Source organism: Diceros bicornis, chromosome 14 (assembly GCF_020826845.1).
Source record: "Diceros bicornis minor isolate mBicDic1 chromosome 14, mDicBic1.mat.cur, whole genome shotgun sequence".
NCBI lineage: Eukaryota > Metazoa > Chordata > Mammalia > Perissodactyla > Rhinocerotidae > Diceros > Diceros bicornis.
This window is the reverse complement of record NC_080753.1, coordinates 41793855-41815117: the sequence shown is the minus strand read 5'-3', so window position 1 is coordinate 41815117 and position 21263 is coordinate 41793855. Positions and strand designations below refer to the sequence as shown.

General features: G+C 41.9%; 1 pseudogene; it reads left to right on the top strand.

Annotated features, from left to right (window-relative positions):
- Positions 1–7384: 7384 nt before the first annotated feature.
- LOC131414024 (butyrophilin subfamily 3 member A2-like) lies at positions 7385–19276 on the top strand (annotated as a pseudogene).
- The last annotated feature ends 1987 nt before the right edge of the window (positions 19277–21263 follow it).

Sequence of the window (21263 nt, the reverse complement as noted above, 5' to 3'; positions counted from 1 at the left end):
GCAAATTAGCAGTTCAACATGACCCTGATGTGGGGAAAGGGATTAATTTGGGCGTTACCATTAGGGCATTGAAGGGGAAATATGAATTCTTATCTTAAGAGAGTGTATTCTTTGCTTTAATTGTTAAAGCAGATGTACAATGCATGTATGATAGGCTGTAAGTCAGCCTTTTTAGTTTAAGCTGAATCAGTTTTGAACCCGGGATAGTTACCTCAATATGTGAATACCTCAATATGTGAAAATCTCTTGTCATTTCCCACTTTGATCAATAATCTTTTAATAGAAAGCATTGGTGAACAAAGTATTGTCCCTCAGTGCCAGAGTGGTTGATGCCTGCCCGGGGTCCCTCATGTACCTCGGTGGTAGGCTTTTATTTCATTGATTTGCCATTTATCCATGTTGGAGGGAAATAGTCAGATACAGTGGACAAGAATAGAGGTATATATATTAATAGGGGAAGCATTTCATAGGTTATGCAATCTGTCGATTACTTTTAGATTATCATACAAACATTGTACATGTGTTTTTACATGAATTCCTATAGTTACATTTTTTATAACAATTATAGAACAGGTAAACCAATACTTGAAATGATCAGCTTAAAAATGAGTTCTTAGGTATAGTCTTAATCAGAAAAGGAAATTGGTTTAGAATTGTAAGATCGATTGACCATCTCAAGTCATTGAGCAGTCATTACTCTAGCCTGCATGCCAGTCTTACAACACTGAGTGAAGAAAATAGTAGTTAGAATATTATGACTAACACAAGAATTCTAAGGAGTAATGTAGAAATATATTTCAGTATATAACAAAGTTCAATTGGTGTACCTCAAATATAGAAATAGGAATTGCAATCTGGATTGCAAAAGGGAGTCAATACTGGAAGGAAGCCAACTAAACAAATCAAGACTAGGTGTACAGTCACTTAGGGCATTCACCTACTTTTTCATGTGCTTTAGCAGAGATGACATAATGGAAGATTAATCAGTTTGAATGATTGCATGTCTACCACCTTGGGATGCAGTTAAAATATCTAAAGCCATTCTATTTTAAAGGGCAGCCTTTCTCATTAAAGACACTTCAGTATTTAATAAAGCTGTTCCTGCTTGATTGTCTTTAAGGGTTTGTTGAGTAAATTTAGTCAGGGCTTCTATATGTGATATGACATCTTCTAGTCCCAAGGAAGGAACAAATATAGCTGCTAAGTGGCCATACCAGTGATACTGAACAAACCCTTCTCACCTCAAAGAGAGGAAGATTGGCAACAAATGTTAGTTCAGGGTGAATCCTCCTCTGCATGCAAGGGAAACACAGGGTACAGTGTCCTAGCCATCTGGGCGGTAACCACCGCCAGAGGTTTGTTCCACATAACCATCGAGTTCCATTAGAAGCCACCCAATAAATCCCTGGCCTTCAAGACCAGTCAGTTTCAAACCAATCACTTTCTTTAAGTATGATAGTATTATGAAAACCTTAAATGGACAAAATTAGCTAAGTATTACAAAGGTTTAAATGAGTTATAAGGTTGAGAATACAGGCCTGTTCTGGAGTCTTGGGACGGCTTTCTACAACAGATGCCGTCGTCTCATGCTGGTTTGGAGGTATTCATCTTGGTGAGTCAAAGTCAGGTGTCAGAAACAGGAGCTGAAATCAACTCAGGCAGAGGAGCTTTTTTTAATGAGAAATGTGTATCCATGAGTCTATGCCCTTTAATTTTGCAACACATGGATTGGGTAAAAATAACTGTGATGATTCTTTCCAATGAGGCTGCAGAAATGCCTTTTATTTGATGCCTCTTCCCATAAATAAATTCTCCGGGTTATAGTCCATGATCTTTAAAGTCTTCATCTCCCAGGAGCTCTCTGTGAAAGGAATCAGATACCAACCTTTCATTTCTTTTAAGCACCTCAGTGAGACCCTGGCAACAATGTAATATAGCTCCCTTAAGCAAAGTTGGTTTATAAATTCCTTCATCTAATTGCAGAGGCTGTCCTGTTATTTTTTCAAAATGAGACAGCCAATGTTTACCAAAACGTGTAGATGTAAGATTAAGAAGTACTAGCGAAAGAGCTTTTGGCCATGAGAGATGAAATGTTTCTGAAAGCTTTGCCAACTGAATTTTGATTGTACTGTTAGTTAAAAAGTTGCATTATTGGCCAAATGTCACAAATAGATTTAACCATTTTTCTGGTGGGATAAGCTCCCCAGTCACTGAATAACTTGGTAGGAATTCCTTAAACAGGAATCATCCTTTCTAATAATTTACGTACTACTAAAGCTGTCACTCTTCTGCAAGGAAAGGCCTCAACCCAATGTGAGAACACACAGATCATTACAAAGATATTTATATCCTTGACATGATGGCATATGAACAAAGTTTAATTGCCATACCTCAAAGGGTCCCTTAGGAAGGGAAAAGTGACCTTGCAACCCTTGAAGTGTTTTCCCAGGATTATATTTAGGATACATAGTACAATGAGCATATGCTTTACTAGCCACTGTGGGAGAAAGTTTCCAAAAATATTGTTTTCCCCACAAAATCATCTTTTCAGGTACCCAGTGGGCAATTGATGCATATGCTGGAGCAGTAGCAATTGTGTCCTGTAGGCACTATGGCTAGTTGTCAGGCCTGAACCACATCTGTGTGGTGGTGTCAAAAATTCCCCCTTTTTGTTGCTACCTTTCTTTCTCTTCTTCCATGGCAATTTCTTGAGCCTGTAGATGGAAATCTTTCACTCGGGTAGAAGAGTTAATAAAAAGTAATGAGTATTCTTGAGGCTGGACTGCATATCCAGCTTGATAATGTCCTTGCTTATCGTTTAAGTAAGACCCATCTGTAAACCAAATTAGATAATAGAATACAGTCGTGGTTGTCCCCCCCCCTCCCCCCCCCCGGTGTTGGAAGCAAGGTAGCAGGCTTAAGATAGTGAATAATATTTACCTATGTGATATAACCTAAGAAGGTTTCTCATCATTTACTTGACAATGCTTCCCATGCAATTTAGCATACCAAACAGGCCTAATTAGTTCAGTGTGTCCCTCTTGATAGGGAGAACAAATTTCCTTGAGAAGTCCCAGGGACCCTCTGAAAATTCTCAAAGAAAAAAAAATTTTCTTTTCAGTTCGAAAGAAAGACTTCATTTAGGATCTGAATTTTGGGAGAAGCTTGTCAAAAATATCAAAAGGTTTTCAAACACTTGGTCAAACAAGATCAGGTGTTTGCTGATCTTGTGTCAGTCTGAAACACTGGTTACCATGAAAAAAATGCTTAGTTATCCACTTAACCAAAGTGCCAACAGATGTTAAAGAGAAAGGGTTAAAAAAAAAAAATCCCTTAATTCTTTTAATAGAGAGAATTCAGCCGTTTAGAACATAGGAAATCATTTTGACAAAACAAAGAATTTCTGTCCTTTAGATATATTTACTCAAAGGTAGAGAAAACCTGTTATAATCTCATTATCAAGAGCAGACTAAAAGTCCAGGAAAATTATCCTTTTAAGAAACAGAAAATCAAATTCTAATTTTGCATCAGCTTATTTTTGATATTAAAACTCATTTACTTAAATTTATTCCAGTCTTAGCCAGCTTGACCATGCGTAAAACTCTTTGCTCAAGATTCCTTTTTCAAAAACCTTCTATAACTTTCTTTTTACGTTTAGAATTTGTCCCATGTCCTTTGTTTCCCTAGTAGTTTAGGGCAAATTTATCTTTCTTAACAAAACAACAAAAATATTTCCTTTCCTTATACCTTCTTTACTGAAAACACACGTCGTACTTTCCTTGAATACAAAGATGTTTTCCTTACTAATTTTTAGTAGCTTTAATTACATATATTACTTAGAATTCTTGACCCTTACAGGTCTTAATTTTTAGCGAAAACTAAGAAGTAAGCAATTATAAACTGTCTTTTACATTAGCATTCTGTGGCTTGGCAAATTCATAAACACCTTTTATAATTTCTACAAACATGCTACTTCATAGTACAATATTTTAATAATATATAAGACATGTTTACTAATAGATTCAAACATCTTTTAGTTTCTCTGTAATAAGAAGCCAAAAGTAGATAAACCTATATTTAGTAATTAATGTCTAATATTTTATCTTACGTGGAAATGACCTAGATACTCAATAAATTTCTATCGTTTAACTTAATTCAACCAAAATTCTAAGGTTTCAAGTCAGCAAAAGATTTTGAAGTTAAGTACATACACCACAACAGACAATTATTGTTAAAAACTTCACCCAAAACTTATCTTTTCACATTTATTTAATTTACTCATTTCCAATATTACATTGAGGTGGCCTAGAAAAACTTCACGAGACATTAGACAAAATCAACCACCATTCTGAGCTACCTTGCTGACAAATTTTGTAACAGAGATACATGAGCTTATTTGACTAATAAACCCAAGCTGCACATCAGCATCATATCCAGTGCTGATAACTCTGAGGACATGCCTACTTTAATCAAACTGACAAACAAACAAGCTTTCCTTTGTCAAAGATTATTTCATATCATGTTAACTTGAAAGACATTTGGGTTAGTTTCTATTACATTTAGAAATAATTTATGTAAGCACTTACTCTAAGTCAATTAAATACAGCTCCTTTAGAAATTATACCATCCGGAGGTAGAAAAATATCACACGTATAACATATATAAAGACACCCACACTAACACATAAACACATAGACAGATGATGCAAAAAAGATTTATAACCTCTGTTTTAAAATTTTATCCTTTGATTTTTGGGCAAGGGTGCTTTCATAGCAGTCTGCATCTCCAAAAGCTTCTTCTCCCACACCCACCCCCTCCTTTTTTTTTCAGACTTATGAATCTGGGATGGTCTAAATAATAGCTCCCAGAAAGGTCATGAGTTTATTTTGAGATAAACAGGGGAGGTTAGTTACTTATCAATGGACTGACATGCTCATCCAATTACATTTTCCTTAATTTGCTTCTTTCTCTCTAGGTACTTAGTTTTATCTCAATTTAGAGAAGAAGGCCTAAAAATTCCCATCAGGCTTTGAGTATCACTTTCTAGTTTGGCAGAATTTCTGATCATAACCTACTAAATCCTTTCAAATATTTTGTCAGGTTTCAGCTGGGCCAAACAGTAACTATTCCTGGCAGCAGTAAACAACTCCACTAATTTTAAATTTTAGTTTCCCCTTGATTGTTTAAGGGTAGCAGTTTCCTAGACAATCTCTCAGTCTCCTTAACCGTGGGAGGGGCTTACACTGGGTCCTCCTTCGAAGATTACAAGGGTGTCCTTAAAGCCACAACTTAATAAGTGCACTTCTTTTTTTTTTTTGTGAGGAAGATCAGCCCTGAGCTAACATCCATGCTAATCCTCCTCTTTTTGCTGAGGAAGACTGGATCTGAGCTAACATCTATCGCCAATCCTCCTCCTTTTCTTTTCCCCAAAGCCCCAGTAGATAGTGGTATGTCATAGTTGCACATCCTTCTAGTTGCTGTATGTGGGACGCGGCCTCAGCATGGCCGGAGAAGCAGTGCCTCTGTGCACGCCCGGGATCTGAACCCGGGACGCCAGTAGCGGAGTGCGCGCACTTAACCGCTAAGCCGTGGGGCCAGCCCAATAAGTGCACTTCTTAAATGATCTTACCTAATTGGAATGTTCCTTCTAATGGCCAATGTAGAAGTTTTGGAGGCTCAAAGGATCCCCAATGTAGACATTGTAATTTTAAATTTTCCTGGGTTATCTTGATCCACATATCCAAGAATTTATGGCTATTTGCATTTTGTTAAGCACTTGCAAGTATCTGCTCCACCGTACATATTGTACATGAAGCCAGCCAGAGTTCCAGGGGGAGTCTGCCTGTTCTGCAACTGGCTGGCTTTTAAAAGCATGATTTCCCATTTCCTTTTAGTTTCATTTTACAACAAATTCTGAACAATATCTAAGGACACTGTAGTGTGTCAAAAGTGTGCTACTTGTTAGTGTCACTCCCTAAAAAGGTCATGAGCTCTCTTTTACATGTCTTGGTTTCTCCCACAGAGACCAGAAGCACCATTGGCTTCAGCAAAAGAAAGATTTGCTTTCCTTTCACATGAAATTAATTAAGAGGGCAGCATCGCAGAGCAGGTCTGGCAGCTCAGAGATGCATCCATGCCCCAGGCTCCTTCTGTCTTTATTCTCTGCCATCTCAGCACGTGGCTTCCATTCTCAAGGTTGCCTCGTGGTCAGGAGATGGTCGCTGCACTTCAGCTCCAAGGACCATGTTCTAGGTAAAGAAAGGAGGAAGTAGGAAGAGTATAGAACTCTCTTGAGAGACACAACCTAGCAACTTCCACCTACAAATCATCGGCTCAAAATTAGTCCCTTCATCTCTCTTAGGTATAAAGGGGACGGTCATATTGCACTACTCCCCCCCAAAACTGGGTTTGATTACTAAGAAGAAGCAAGGAATACATATTGCACAAGCAACCAACCATGTCTACCGCAGTGCCTAAACTCAAATTTTTGGCGTGTACTCAAATTCCATCAGCCAAAGTCACATCAAAGCACTAGGAGATTTAATCACTTTCTTGAGATGCCAGTAACATGTCTTGGGAGTCCCTAGGCCACCTGTAGGACTATTTTGTCCCAAAGGCATCTTACAGAAACAGCCTTCACAGCCCATCCAAGTCTAATTTCAGAGAATAGAATCCTACAGGCAGAGTAGAAACAAATACACACGAAAATACAAAATGTAGCACAAATAAGATGCAGATGGTGAAGGAAGCTGCTCAGCAACACTCCAATTAAGAATGTTCTGAAAATGTAAGATGTGCCCACCAGTCACTGGCAGCACTGCCTCTGGAGTCTGAAAATTATATGATGTGGTCGTGGATCTGAGACCTGAGGTTCAGAGATGCTGAAAAGGTAGAGGGGATCTGGTTTTCTGTCCGTTCATACTTCCATTTGGCTCTGCTGTAAAAGATGTCCTCCTCCGTGTGCCCACCTACGTGCGCACAGATGTCAGCAAATGGCCACAGAGACATATTAATTAACGCACGTCTTCCTCACTGCACACTTTAAAATCTTGTAATCTGCTTAGTTCTGCTGATAAATGTTTTATGATATAAAAGACATAAAACAGGTGTATATAATGAAATATTGATAACATAAACATATACACAAATGATTCAAATAGGTAGAAACAGAGAGACACAGAGAAACAGAGAGAGAGACACAAACAGTGTGGGAATTAGGGCTGGAAGCTTTCTTCACTTGTACAATCCAGGACAGTTTCAGTTTTCATTTTACCTTCCCCACCGGTGTCTACTCAGCAACTGATGAGAAACATTCCTCTGAGCCAATCAAAAAAACTAATTCTTCGAAGGAGAGACTCTACTACTGTTTCTCACAGTGATCAGCCATTCTTTCTTTTCTCTTCCTTCCAGAGCAGACTGTTAACCATAGTAGAGAACTATTGATTACCTTCATTGTGTGGGCTGTACTTTTCAGATGAGAATGCCAAGGGGTAAGTGGGGGAAATTGGTAAAAGCCAGGGCCACAGGACCTGGAAGGAGAGCAGCTAAAAAGCTGAGAGTGTGTACAGGGAAGTCCTCACCCAGAGAAAGGGATTTGGTGCCTGTGTGTGTTGTGAGGGGAGGGGGGTGGCGAGAGGCAGTGCAAAAGATAAGAGCCTGCATTGGGAAATTTGGTGGGAGGGAGACAATCTAATTGAAGAAACTTGCCAACTGCGTGTCTTTAGGAAATTCCTGTGGTCAGAAAGGAACAAAGGACTCTTGTAATCTCTCCTGGTCATCTGTAGGAATGTATTCTAAGAGATTCTAAAAAGAGATATGACAAAGATTTGTATGTAAAGATGTTCATTACAGAAATATTTATAACAGAAAAATCTGAACCAACCTCCATATACAACATACATATTCATATAAAACAGTTGGAGGATGGATAAACAACAGTTTATCCAATCATAAAGGGATTCTCTTATACTCATTTGGAATCATGTTTTTAATAAAGAGTTTTATTTATAATTATAACAAACCAGATACAATTTGGATATTTAAATTGCATCTACATTTTTTGTGTGTGTGAGGAAGATCAGCTCTGAGCTAGCATCCATGCCAATTCTCCTCTTTTTCCTGAGGAACACTGGCCCTGGGCTAACATCTGTGCCCATCTTCCTCCACTTTATATGGGATACCGCCACAGCATAGCCTGACAAGCGGTGCCTCAGTGCGTGCCCAGGATCTGAACCCTGGCCACCAGCAGTGGAGCACGCTCACTTAACCGCTACGCCACAGGCCCGGCCCTCATCTACATTTTGCTACTGTAGATTTTACCATGATGAACATCCTTAAACATAAATCTTTGATTTAACGTGATTTTTTGTCTTTAACAGTAATTTCTATAAGGGGAATTTTTAGGTCAAAGGATGAAACATTTCTAAGGCATTTGGTACATATACATGGCCAAAATACTGCCAGAAATATTTACATTTCCATGAAGTGAAGTATATGATTGCCATTGTAGATTATTTAAATGTTATTCTTTTATATTTTTCTCCATTTTGAAATGCTTTATAATTAGGAACAAAAACAATAAATATCCTAAAAAATAAGTGAAAACATTCCCCACTCTGAGGAGAGCAGAGAAACTATTACCTGTTTTAATAATAATAATACTGTCCTCTCTCTAGCAGCATAGAGAACAGTTTGAAGAGTGGAGGATGGACTGAAAGACAATATTTTGTCTGAGGGTGTGTCCAGGTTTCAGACAAGGGTCTGAAGGAGAGCCAGCTGCACAGACTTCTGCTCCCTTGTCCCCGGAAGTTCCTGGACTTGCAGGTACTGTGACTGTGGGTCTCATGCTGGCGTGTTTAGGAGGAGTTGGTATTTTCTGAACAACTAATATGTTGCAGTCACTAAAATTACTTGTAATGATTTTTAATTGTTAAGTTGTACATGACAACTTTTCAAATTAAAACATTCAAATAATTTTCAAAGTATAGGGCACAAAGGACAAAAGTATCTTTCACTCAATCCCTAGTTCTCAGTGTAGCATGTGTACTTTTAGAACTTTTCAACGGAAATTACGTAAACCTGTATCTACAAACTTATAGCTTTGTTTTTGTTTATTATTCAATCATTAATATTGTTCTGCAATGTGCTTTTTCTCACTTAATATGTTTTGATTATGCGGGATAGTGACTATAAATTAATTTTAACTGCCACATTGAGTTCCTTCATAGGGACAAGCCATTATTTAGCTAACAAGTCTCCTGTGTGTCACTGGCCAGTTCTGTTGTTGATTGCTTTTTTACTTTTAAAAACAATGCTGCAGTTTCATCCTCACACATGCTTCTCTCTGGACCCATGAACATGCTTTGCTGAACCAGATATCTGGAGGTGGAATTGCTGGGCCAATTCTGCACATTCTAAAGTTCATATTTCACATTGTTTCATGAGTGACTGGAGTTCAAATAGGTTTTGTCACATGGCTGAGATCACACAGCTTGTGAATCGTGGTGCCATTACCTAGTTTCCACCACCTTTTTGTTCCTACATCTGACACATAGTGGGCCTGGCACATAGTGTGTGCTCAGTAAATATTTGTTGAATAAATGAATGAAAAGATGGGTGAGACCTGGTCTTATTCCTAGCTCTCCTATTCACTAGCCTTGTGATTAAGAAGTGATAGGTTCAACCTCTGACTAACTCCAGAGCCTCCACCAGGGAGTCTGCCAGGATCTTAGCCAGAGTCTGATGGGGGCATGATTTGAACTTGGTCATGGCCATAGGTTGCGGCCTAGAGGAGCCCACAGTGTGTATCCCCAGATGGACGCACTTTCAAGGCATTTGTCAGGACCCTATCCCACCTGACATCTTCAAGGAAGGAGAGGATACATGATGGAAGAGGACCAGGGGGGAAAGGAGGGGGCTAGGTCCCGAGTTCTCAGTCCTGTCTCTGAGTAATCCACCTGGGCCTGCTCTCATGCTCTCCACTATGTAGGGATGCAGCCAGCTCTGGAGTGGTTTGGATGGAAGCCAAGCTAGAACTCCAGGTAGAATGAAGCCTTGCCAGCTGGCATGGTCCCCACACATCCCTGATCACAAAGCTTTGCAATGATGACACAGACCATGATTAAAAGATGGTGGAGGTGCTTTTCTGAGCTAAGATACAGTTGGCAGCACTGGGCAGGGAGTGGGGTGTTGCAGGTGCCCTGCCTCTGAGCTGAGAGAACCTCAGCACTTCATAGAAGCATGAGCTTGTTGGGCTGCTGTGTGCTCCTAGCTTGACATATTTGCCCCCTGTTTGCAAGTGCCAGGTCTTACAACTCTGCCTCGAAAAGGCACTCCTCTAGCAGTGGAAAGACTAAGACCAGGTAACTTATCCATTGCTGGTGAGCCCAGAGGCCATCTTCAAGGAGCATTGGTGAACACTTGGGGAAAGGGAAGACTGGAAATGAATAATTTCCTTCCCAGGGATATTTCTCTCCTAAAGAACAGTTTTGAAAAGAGTACACTGAGGCACACTGAGTTGTAGCACTCTTACATGCACATCCAGGACATGCTTGCCCCTTGAAACTACTTCATTGAAAAATAGGAATAAATACACTAATATAGCCTAGTCACAGTGGGAACACAGGGGCCTGGGCCCTGGTCTCTAAGTCAGACTAAAAGAGCATGTCTTTAGTAAGGCAGTTGCTTGTCTTCACAACTCTCCACTTCCCTTCCTGTCTTATGGCAACCAGTCAATCTGATCATCTAAACCAATTTAAAATGCGAATGTGTATTGATAGGTTAATATGTTAACTTTCATCCATTCACTCATTCAAAAAATATTTACTGAGGTTTCTATGTTGTACAGGCTTGTTACACATCAGGAAATGAAATAGACCAATATCTGTGTTTGTGGAGCTTCCATTCTGGCAGGTGGAGACAGACAGTAAACATATGATTTGGATATGAAAATTCAATGGGGAAAAGAGAATAGGCTCAGGGGGATGGGAACAATTTGCCATAATCCTGTGGTCAGAGAATGTCCTACGGAGGAACTGAATTTAGAAGAAAGACTTGAAAGAGGTGAGCCTCGTGGACGTGCATTCAACGTTACATATTTTAATGGGTGATTTACATGTTGCAACTCAAAGTTAAGAGACTCCAAGCCGACATTTTGGCAGAAGAGGATCTTGAGTCACCACACTAGTGACTGTGTGTTTCACCTGAGTTGGCCCTGGGGAGGTGGAAGTTCGATGTGGAATCTGCCATCTTCTTCTGGTCGTACTTTCTGCCTTACTATTTCTGGCATCTCTCTGCAGCACAGATGAAAATAGCAAGTTCCCTAGACTTCCCTCTGTTCAACATCCTTGTCTGCATCGTCTTGGTTCAGCTGCTCTCCCCTTGCTCAGGTAGGGAACATTCTGCTTTTATGCATCTGAAGCAGATAATTATCTATTAGTGCCCATTCAGAACCTCCGACAACTTCTTACACTTGGAAGTCCCATCCCAAAATGAAGGTGTGCATGCCATTAAGACAAATTGTACTTCTCTTAGTATCATGTTCCTCTCTAGGTTTTTCATACCTCACCCTCCTTGCCTGAGATGCTCACTCCCTTACCCTCATGGTCTCAACTTCCTCTGATGTACCTTCTCCTTTTACTGACCAGCTCAGTTTTCTGTGATTGGACCCTCTGGGCCCATCGTGGCCAGGGTGGGCGAAGACGCTGATCTGCCTTGTCATCTGTCCCCAAAGATGAGCGCGGAGACCATGGAGCTGATGTGGGTGAGATCCAGACTTGGGCAGGTAGTATATGAGTATGCAAATGGGAAGGAGGTAGAAAACAAACAAATGGCAGAGTATCGAGGGAGAACTTCGATCTTAAGAGATGGCATCACTGAAGGGAAGGCTACACTCCGGATTTACGATGTCAGAGCCTCTGACAGTGGAAGCTACCTGTGTTATTTCCAAGATGACAATTTCTATGAAAAAGCCACGGTGGAGCTGAAGGTTGCAGGTGAGCCTCCAGGTTTTGCTCTGAGTCCATTCCTCCTTGGGACCTGGATGCAGCAGCAGAGTTCATGCCCCAAATCTATCTCAGAGCATCCTGGCTGGTGACTAGGTCTGCCTCCACTGCCTTCCCACTTTGTTTCTCTGAGGCCCTTGGGAAAGACACAGGCTTTGCTCCAGGAAGTTTCCCTCCTTTATCCTAAAATATCAAGTAAAAATTCCCTTATGCTAGTCACCAGGGTCTCTGTAGAGAAGTGAAAGTTGAGGGATAAGAAGGATAAGAAAATATCTCCTCAGTTTTGGCACACAGTTGTTTGGGTTCAGTTGTGTTCCAGATAGCTTCTGTGGCCCCTCTAGGTCCACGCTGCTGTGGGAGGCTGACCTGTGGGATAGTACCTGTGCTGCCAATGTTCTCCCACCAAACGCCCCCAGAAACATAGCTGGAGTTGACCCAGTTGTGTGTATTACTTGTTGCACAGAGGGAGAATGCACGCCATGTGGGAACCATGGGGTGTCTAAGTAAGAGGGTGTTGAGAGAAGGTTTCGTATAGAATTTGAGCTTGTGTTAGAGGAGTTGGGGGAGAGTTTATGGAAGTGGGGCTTTGCTCTGGATTGGAAGCTGTCAAGAAGTTGGGGGATGTGATTCTGTGGAGAGTTATCTTAATAAGTCTTATCCAGGAGGAAGACTGGAGTGAGACTAAAGCTGTAATTGTTCAAGGAGCAGCAGTCACTCGTAGCCAGGATAGGGAAATATTTGGTCATGACTGTGGTTTGGGCAGTGTTCATGTTTTTCTGTATATTTAAATAGAGATGTTGAGTGGTCTTGTTTTTGTCTTGACCCATCATAGTGACAAAGTACCCTTGTTTGATGTTGATGTTCAGTGGAATTGCTTATGTTAACAGAAGAACACCGAGACCAGGCCGATGTCCAGATGTCAAGGGTTGCATTTCTCTTTCCCAGGGCACTCTTTTGCCCTGTGGTTTCTGGCTGGGTTTGGTAAATGGGGAGCCATAGCAGAGGATGGAAGGAGGGAGAGAGGAGAGGAGGTCTAGACACTTATGCCCCTGGCTTTCTCCCTGCAGGACCACCTCTAGCTGGCTGCATTCCCTTCCCAGAGATCACGGCTCCTCTTAAGAAAGCCCTCTCTACATGACGCTTTTCTTTTAGGTCTTCAAAACGGCTCCTTTTCTGCCTCCCTTTGTTCTTGGCCCTGGGGTATTGCTCAATCCCATGTAGTTTTCCCCTCACCATGACCACGCTTTTGTAAACAGCTCCTTAATGAAACTCCCCTTGAATTATCTAATGTGAGTGTGTCATTTATTTGCTGTTGAGACTCTCACTGACACAGGAGGATGCGAAGAATTCAGGCTCATTTATCCTTCCACAGCACTGGGTTCTGACTTTCGTATTGAAATGAAGGGTTATGAGGATGGAGGGATACATCTGGAGTGCATGTCCACCGGCTGGTATCCCCGACCTGAAATACAGTGGATAGATGCCAATGGAGAAGACATGCCAGCTGTGTCAGCACTTTTGGAGGTGGATGGAGCGGGTCTGTATGCAGTAGGAGCATCTGTGATCGTGAAAGGCAACTCCGGGGAAGGGGTATCCTGTGTCATCAGAAATCTCCTCCTCTACCAGGAAAAGTTAGCCAGGATTTCCATTGCAGGTCAGTACCCTGCTTAGCCTCGGGTATGCTGTGCTGAGCTGTGGCTCTTCAAAGAGGGAGGATGTGATTCTCTGTTTCTGACTTTGGGGTTTGCAGTGAATATAAGGCACATAGCAGGGATCTGGAGCCTTCTTCTTTCCCTATGCATGTTTCTTTTCCCCATTAAGCTATTTATGTCACAAATACTTACTGACTATTTCCCGTGTGCTGGAACCTGTGACAAGCAACGAGAACTGGAAGAACACGGTAAAAAAATAAACAAAGACAAATGATAAAATGGGAAAAAAATATGTACAACTGATATCTTATAGAAAGAAGTAATCTCCTTAAAATATAAAACAACCCAATAGAAAAATGAGCAAAGGACATGAATTATTAGTTCACAGAAAAGGAAATAACACTTGAGATGATGTCCCATCTCAGTCAATAGAGGGACATGTATTAAAACATTTTCCACTTGTAATTGGCAACTGTACAAAACAAAACAAAACCAAGGTGGCAAATAACACATTCTGATGTCAGGATTATGGAGAGACAGTCACTTTTAGACATTTTTGGTACAATTTGGTATATTTTTGGTATAAATTGGTACAACTTCTATTGGGGACAATAAGCGGTATTTCTCCAACTACTTGTTTATTGATCCAACATCCCACTTGTGGGAATTTCTCTGACAGATATACTTGCACATGAATGAAATGACTCCTGTAAAAAGTTATTTGTTGTAGCATTAAGTATAATAGCAAAAAGTTAGAAACTATGTAAAAAGTCTGTCAGTGGGGAACTTCTATGCACTGGAATATTGCACCGGTGGGAGAGGAAACACAGATATTCTCTCTGTACTAATATGGCAGGATCTCTGAGATGAAGAGAAAAAGCCACATGTGGAGCAGTTCATATAGAATGCTGTGTCTTGTGTAAAAAAGAAAAAATATGAGTATATTTATATTTTAAAAATTTAATACACTCTTGAATAGCACTTACTGTGTGTCAAGCTCTTTATAAGCATTAATTTAATCCTTTAACCTTGTGGGTGAGGTACAATTATTACCCAATGTTGTAGATTAGGACACCAGGAACAGAGCAATTAAGTAGTTAGTCCAAGATCGCACTGCCAGTCAAGGGGAGGAGCCAGAATGTGAACGCAGATCCTCCAGCTCCAAAGTTCACAGTCTTAACCACAGTGTTAAGCTGACTAATGAGAGGCTAAAATATAGGGAGGAGGGAGGAGTGAGTGGATGGGAGACTTGGATGACTTTTTTCATTTTTTTGATATTTGAACCATGTAAATGTAACCTACTGAAAAATTAAATTAGAAAAACCACATGATTCTGATGCTCAAGTAACTCCTATTCACATGTGAGAAGCAGACATTTCAAGACAAGGAACAGTATTATGTTATAGCAAGAGTTTACTGAAGTCTTCCCAAAGTTCCCTGAGACTTTAGGAGCAGAGGGACCATTTAACACCATGAGATCAACTCTGTGATCCCCGCCTTGTGGGTGAAAGGCTAAAGCTCCATTCCATTGCAGAGCCCTTCTTCTGGAGAGCCCAGCCCTGGATCGCCACACTGGCGGGGACCCTGCCAGTTCTGCTGCTGCTTCTCGCAGGGGCCGGTTACTTCATGTGGCGACAGCAGAAGGAGAAAGAGAGAGAGCGAGCAGCAAAGAAGCAGGAACAAAGGGCAAGAGGTATCAGACCAGGGAGAGAACATAAGGCATTGGCTTAAGGGAGGGTGACCCTGAAGGATCTCACCCCATCCCCACCGGAAGTACCCACCCTTGCACTGGGTCATTACTAAGTTTTGTTTTCCAAAGGTCCTCCCTGCTCCACCCCTGTAACAGTAATTTTTTTCCTGCTTATTTTCCAGAGTACCTCCAGCTTGTACTGCGTAAGTTCCGATTCCCCCAGGGCTCCACCCACGTCTTGGGTATCTCTGTGTTAAGCTGCTTCATGACTCTTTAGGTTTCTTCGACTGCAGACTTAAGAGAGAGACTGCCTGTCATGGCTCATGCCTGGGTAGCTCTGACATTTTCTCTGAATTCCCATCTAAGATTCTGCTCCAATTTTTCCCAGCCCCTTTCCTCACCCCTAACTCTGCCCAGGGCTGAGAAACATCCTGGATCCCTTTACCAAGGGAAAGAAAAAAGGGAGGCTGATTGGGAGGAAGCATCTGGGAGTCATGTTTTTTTAACGGCAAAAAGGCCCTTCAATCTCTCTCCAGGAGGAGCCCACAAACTCTTCAGCACAGCAAGGCAGCAGGGAATATCCAGGGTGCACTTGAAAGGAAAAGAGGAGGAGGGGGATGGAACTCTCTAGATGAAGTGCCTTCCCTATGCTTGAACCTCCCTAGTGGCTTTACATAATCTCTGGCTCTGAGAAGAAAACAAAGAATGTAAGATTTAAAAGAATGAGGAAATCAGAGAAGAAGGAGAGAGAGAAGTGTGTTTAAAAAAAGGAGTGGCCACAGTGGCTTAGTTGTCATAGATTTCTTAGAATTGCTTTTAAAAAAATCGTATCTGAAATTTTCTCAAGTTGCCTAATTATTTTTAGAAGTAGGCAGGACATAACACAGCTCAAAACAGATGGATTCTAGTGCACACACACAGATGTGTACACACAGCGACACCTGCACCCAGATATGGGAGTGTAGATATATACAGAATAGAGCTGCCGAGTATCAGCTGGGAAAGCACTTACATGGTGCCTGTGGTATCATCAGCATGCAGTTGATGTTTTCAGACTAGATATTAAGGAGGAGAGAGAAGGAGAGAATTGAACAGGCAGAGGGAGAAGGGGACGGGGTAGGGGTGGGAATCAAAATGAAAGATGAGATGGGTGCAAAAGAAGAGAAGGACACTACACAGAAGTGACACAGTTCAGGTGACATCTCTACCTTTCTTCCATTGTAGGCGGAGAGAAGTCTCAAGACTATGGTGGTGAGTGACTCGCATGTTCTCTGTGTTTCCTGGAACATGTGTACTGAGCATTTAAACTGTTTCTCTGCTGTGTAACACATTGGCATTCCCAGTAGGAATAATCAGATCTAGTCCAGAGGCTCATTTTCTGTGGGGGATACCAACTCTGCTGTTATTGAGCGTCAGAGAGGATCTTTTAGATACAGTGTCTGGACATTTTCAGCCACCCCATCACACTGTTGGCATACATGCCCACACCACAGCAAAGCCTGGCCATGTCACCTGCAGCTCCAACATGATGGAGGGGAAGAAGTCCACCATATCTGAGAGGTTGTATACCTGATTTGGCAGAGCTGTAGATTCAGGAAGCTGGACATTGGAAGAGACTGAAGAAAGGGGGAGAGAAAAAGCTTTGTGAGGAGAATGGGTTGGGGCAAGAACAGAAATAATGCCTTTTCCTTATCTGTGTCTCCTGCCTTTCAGAGTGGAAGATGGCCCTCTTCCAAGCTGGTGAGTGAATCACTATATATTCCCTAGGACAACAGCCTGAGGGACCATATTCCCTTTTTATTCTCCAACTCTTGAGATTCTAGGAAGAAAAGTTTCCCAGACTGAGAGAGTTCCAGTGGGTGACTTGAGGTCCTCATCTCAAAGGTTTGCCCATGTCCAGAACCTTCCTGTGGAGAGCCCAGAGAACCAGGCAGAATGGCTCTCCTGGGCTTCCAGAAATCTTCATAGGAAGGAAAAAGCATAAAGCGTAGAGCTGAGGGAAAGGTGAGGCAGAGTGAACTAATACTACAGGGAGAGTGAGGATGTGGAATGACCAAGGAGAGAAGGCGATGCACGAAGATCTTTGCTTTTCTTAAGCTTCTTATGCCACCTCCTGCTGTTGTGTGTCCTCAAGTTACTTAATGTTTCTGAAATTTAGTTTCCTCATTTTTAAATGATGATCATAATTCCTATTATGTGAGGGTTGAGGTAAAGGCTAAATGAAGTAATGAATGTGTGTTGGTCAAAAAACCAACTGGAAAGAGATGGCATGTTCAAAGTGGGTGGTGGAAGAAGGTTTCTAAAAGGAACTCTTTACAAAGGCGGGAATTGAGTTAAGGGAAACCAACAAGGGAATGTGAAGTGCCCCAGGGCTCACAATAGTGGGGAGCTGTGACCATCCCCAGACTTGAAGGAATAGAGAGAAGGAGCAGTTAGTGAGGCTCAGAGGAAGCTGTCGCTCCAGACATGGCTGCCTGAGAGGAGTTATGCCTTTGTTAGAGCATCACTCTCTGACTTTGGCAGGGAGGAAGTTGGGGGAAATAAATGTCATGCCTCTCTTTTCTTCAGCTAGTACCTCTCATTTACCAAACCCAACAGATAAACAAAGGCAAGGGAGCCCAGTCATGCTGTCCATAAGAGAGTAGAGAAAGGTGGGAGTGGATCTGGGAGCACACAGAGCCCCTCACATGGCCTCTAGCACAGACGAGGCATATCACCTATTATAACATCAGGCACTTCCTCCATGCATGGCCCTGGGCTACATATAAAACATGTGTTGTCTTTTTCTACCCTAGAGATTAGTATTTTTATCCCCATTTTTCAGATAAGGGAACTGAGGCTCAAGGCTATTATATAGCTTGGGTCTATGGAAAAAGAGACTGTAGAAAAGGAAAAGTTATTCAGCTCATGAGTGGTAGGGAAAGGATTGGAATGTAAATCTATGTGACTATAAAGAACAGGTGGGAGGAGAGAAATAGAAAAGAGATAGAAGGAAGTGGCTTGAGACGTTGGGTTAGGCAAACCCTGAACCTCAGCACTCTTCACCACTGGACACAAGACCCCTGGGCCTTTCTTTTGGTGTTGCTGAGAGGGTCACATTGAGGGCAGGCTGGGGACACTAGGGTCTGGACTCAGACCTCCCCAGCCAGACCCAGGTCTTGTAAGCTGAAGCTCTGAGGTCTGGGAACAATGGTTGACCCCATGGCCTATCCCCTAACTTTCTGTAGCGGATGTGATCCTGGATCCGGAGACAGCACACTGCATCCTCCATATATCTGAGGACCAAAGGAGCTTGAACCTGGGCAAAATACCACAGAATGTTCCAGAGAATCCTAAGAGATTTGATTTGTATAACTTTGTGCTTAGCTGCACGAGCTTCACATCAGGGAGACATTTTTGAGAGGTAGAGGTGGGAGACAGGAAAGACTGGTATGTCGGGGTATGTAGGGAGGACGTGGAGAGGAAAGATCCGGTTTATATATCACCTGAGAATGGATTCTGGATTATGAGGCTGTGTAATGGGAATGATTATCGGGCTTTCAGCTATCCCCGGACCAACCTGACAATTAGAAACCCTCCTGAAAAAATAGGAGTTTTCCTGGACTATGAGGCTGGTGAGGTCTCATTCTACAATGCCATGGATGGATCTTATATCTACACCTTCCCGTACACCGTCTTTTCGGGGCCTCTATGGCCTGTTTTCGGTGTTCTGAAATGGGATCCCACTGCCTTGACAATTTGCCCAGCACTGACCTGAGTGCAGAGTTCCCTTGTTACTGACCTAGGTCTAACCTTTCTCTGGAGACCCCAGTGACCCCAAGCTCTGCTGATGGGAATGGGGACCCTCAGGCTGAAGTAACGTCCATGCTTCCCCCTGCCCTGCCTGGAGTTGAGGGCCTCTTCCTTAACAGCAACACATTACAACAATAAAATGCTTACCAAATGGACATACTGTGTGAAGCACTTCACTAATATTAATTCCATTATTCTACATGACAACTGAGTTTGGTACCACTTTATTGTCTCCTTTCTATGGGTAAGGAAATGGGGTTCAGAAAAGTGAATCAACTTTCCAAAGGTAACTCAGCAATGACAGCTGGGATTTGAATACCAATAACTAACATTTACAGATAACTTAAAATGTACTGGGTGCTGTGCCAAATGCTTTAAGTGGATTTCACTCATTTAATCTTCACAACAACCCTGTGAGGTGGTCTCATTTTGAGAGTGTGGAAACTGAGGCAGGCACAAGTTAATTAACATACAATTCACACATAAAGTTGTGCTGCTATTAGAGGTTCAACAACTGTCCTACCCTCACCCTATAGCCTATTCTTTTCAGGCTCCATTGTTCCCGTGGGGAAGAGAACATGTGCAGCCCTGAGGTCCTACCCAGGGCGCACCAGGATGAGGATCACTGTAGGTGACTATGGAGGCCAAACCCCAGTTGGTAACTTCAAGCTCGATTGTCAGAGCCATAGGTCCAGCTCCTCATTGGATTGAGTCTGCAAGTGATGTGGTCCAGAGAGTGAATTCACAGGGGCTGCATCACACAGGATGTGAAGGGACTAGAGGCCAAACTCTTCACTGGTAATGGGCACATGTGAACTCACTCTGTCAATGTGATGCGAATCATAGAGCCACAACCAATCATCCTACTTTGAAGTTCTCTAGGAATCACAGCATGACACCTAAAGATTGTTTGTGGGATAAGAATTCGGGAGGAAGGAAGCTAGATGAACTTTAGTGGTATTTTTATCACACTGTAGAATCCTTCTCCAGGAAAGTGATATTTCCACTCCTGATCATTCATTGATGTTGAGGGATGTTCCTTTCAACTGATGGATACTGGGGAAAGGCTACTCTTCATTATCATCACTATTATTGTTCACCACTGTATTCCCTTCACCGGGCATGTGGCTGTCAAGTTACAATTGTTAAAAAAATTTGTTAATAATCTTCACTCTTCAACTGAGCTTTTTCTAGATTTTAAGCTCCTACAGTTTTTTCACCACAGTTTCACAGTTTACCTCATTGCAATATTTTCACAAAATCCTTATTGTGTTAATTTTCGATTGCTGCCATAATAAATTACCACAAATGTCGGGACCTAAACAACATAAACTTATCTCGCGTTTCTGTAGGTCGGAAGTCCAACATAGGTCTCACCAGGCTAAAATCAAGGTGTCTGCAGACTGTGTTCTTCCTGGAGGCCCTAGGGAAGAATCTGTTTACTTGCTCATTCAGATTGTTCGCACAATTCAATTTCTTGAAGTTGTAGGACTGAGGTTACCATTTCTTGCTGGCTGTCAGCTGAGAGATATTCCCAGCTTCTAGAAGCTGCCACCTTCCTCAACTTGTGGTCCCCTTCCTCCATCTTCAAAGCAGAAATGGCAGCTTGAGTCCCTCTCAATCTTTGAATCTCTCCTGGCTCTTCTTCCACTGAATCTCTTTGACTCTTGTGCCTTCTTCCACTCTTAAGAACTCATGTGCTACTTTACATGGGACACCTGCCACAGCGTGGCTTGATAAGTGGTGCATAAGTCCGCACCCAGGATCTGAACCCGTGAACCATGGGCTGCCGAATCGGCGAATGTGAATTTAATCACTATGCCACTGGGCTGACCCCTGCCTTCATTTTTTGAGATATATTTTTTACTATACGTAGAATTCTAAATTGACATCTTTTTTTCTTTTAGTATTTTAAAGATGTCTCATTGGTTTCTGGGTTTCTGAGGAGAGATCTGAAATCATTTCATCTTTGTTCCTCTGTGAATAATGTGTCTTTTTCCTCTGGTTCAGGAATTTGAGTTAGATCTGTCTTGGTGTACTTTAATTTATGTTTATCTTGTTTGAGGTTTGTTGAACTTCTTGGATCTATCAGTTTGCAGTTTTCATCAAATTTGTAATATTTATTTA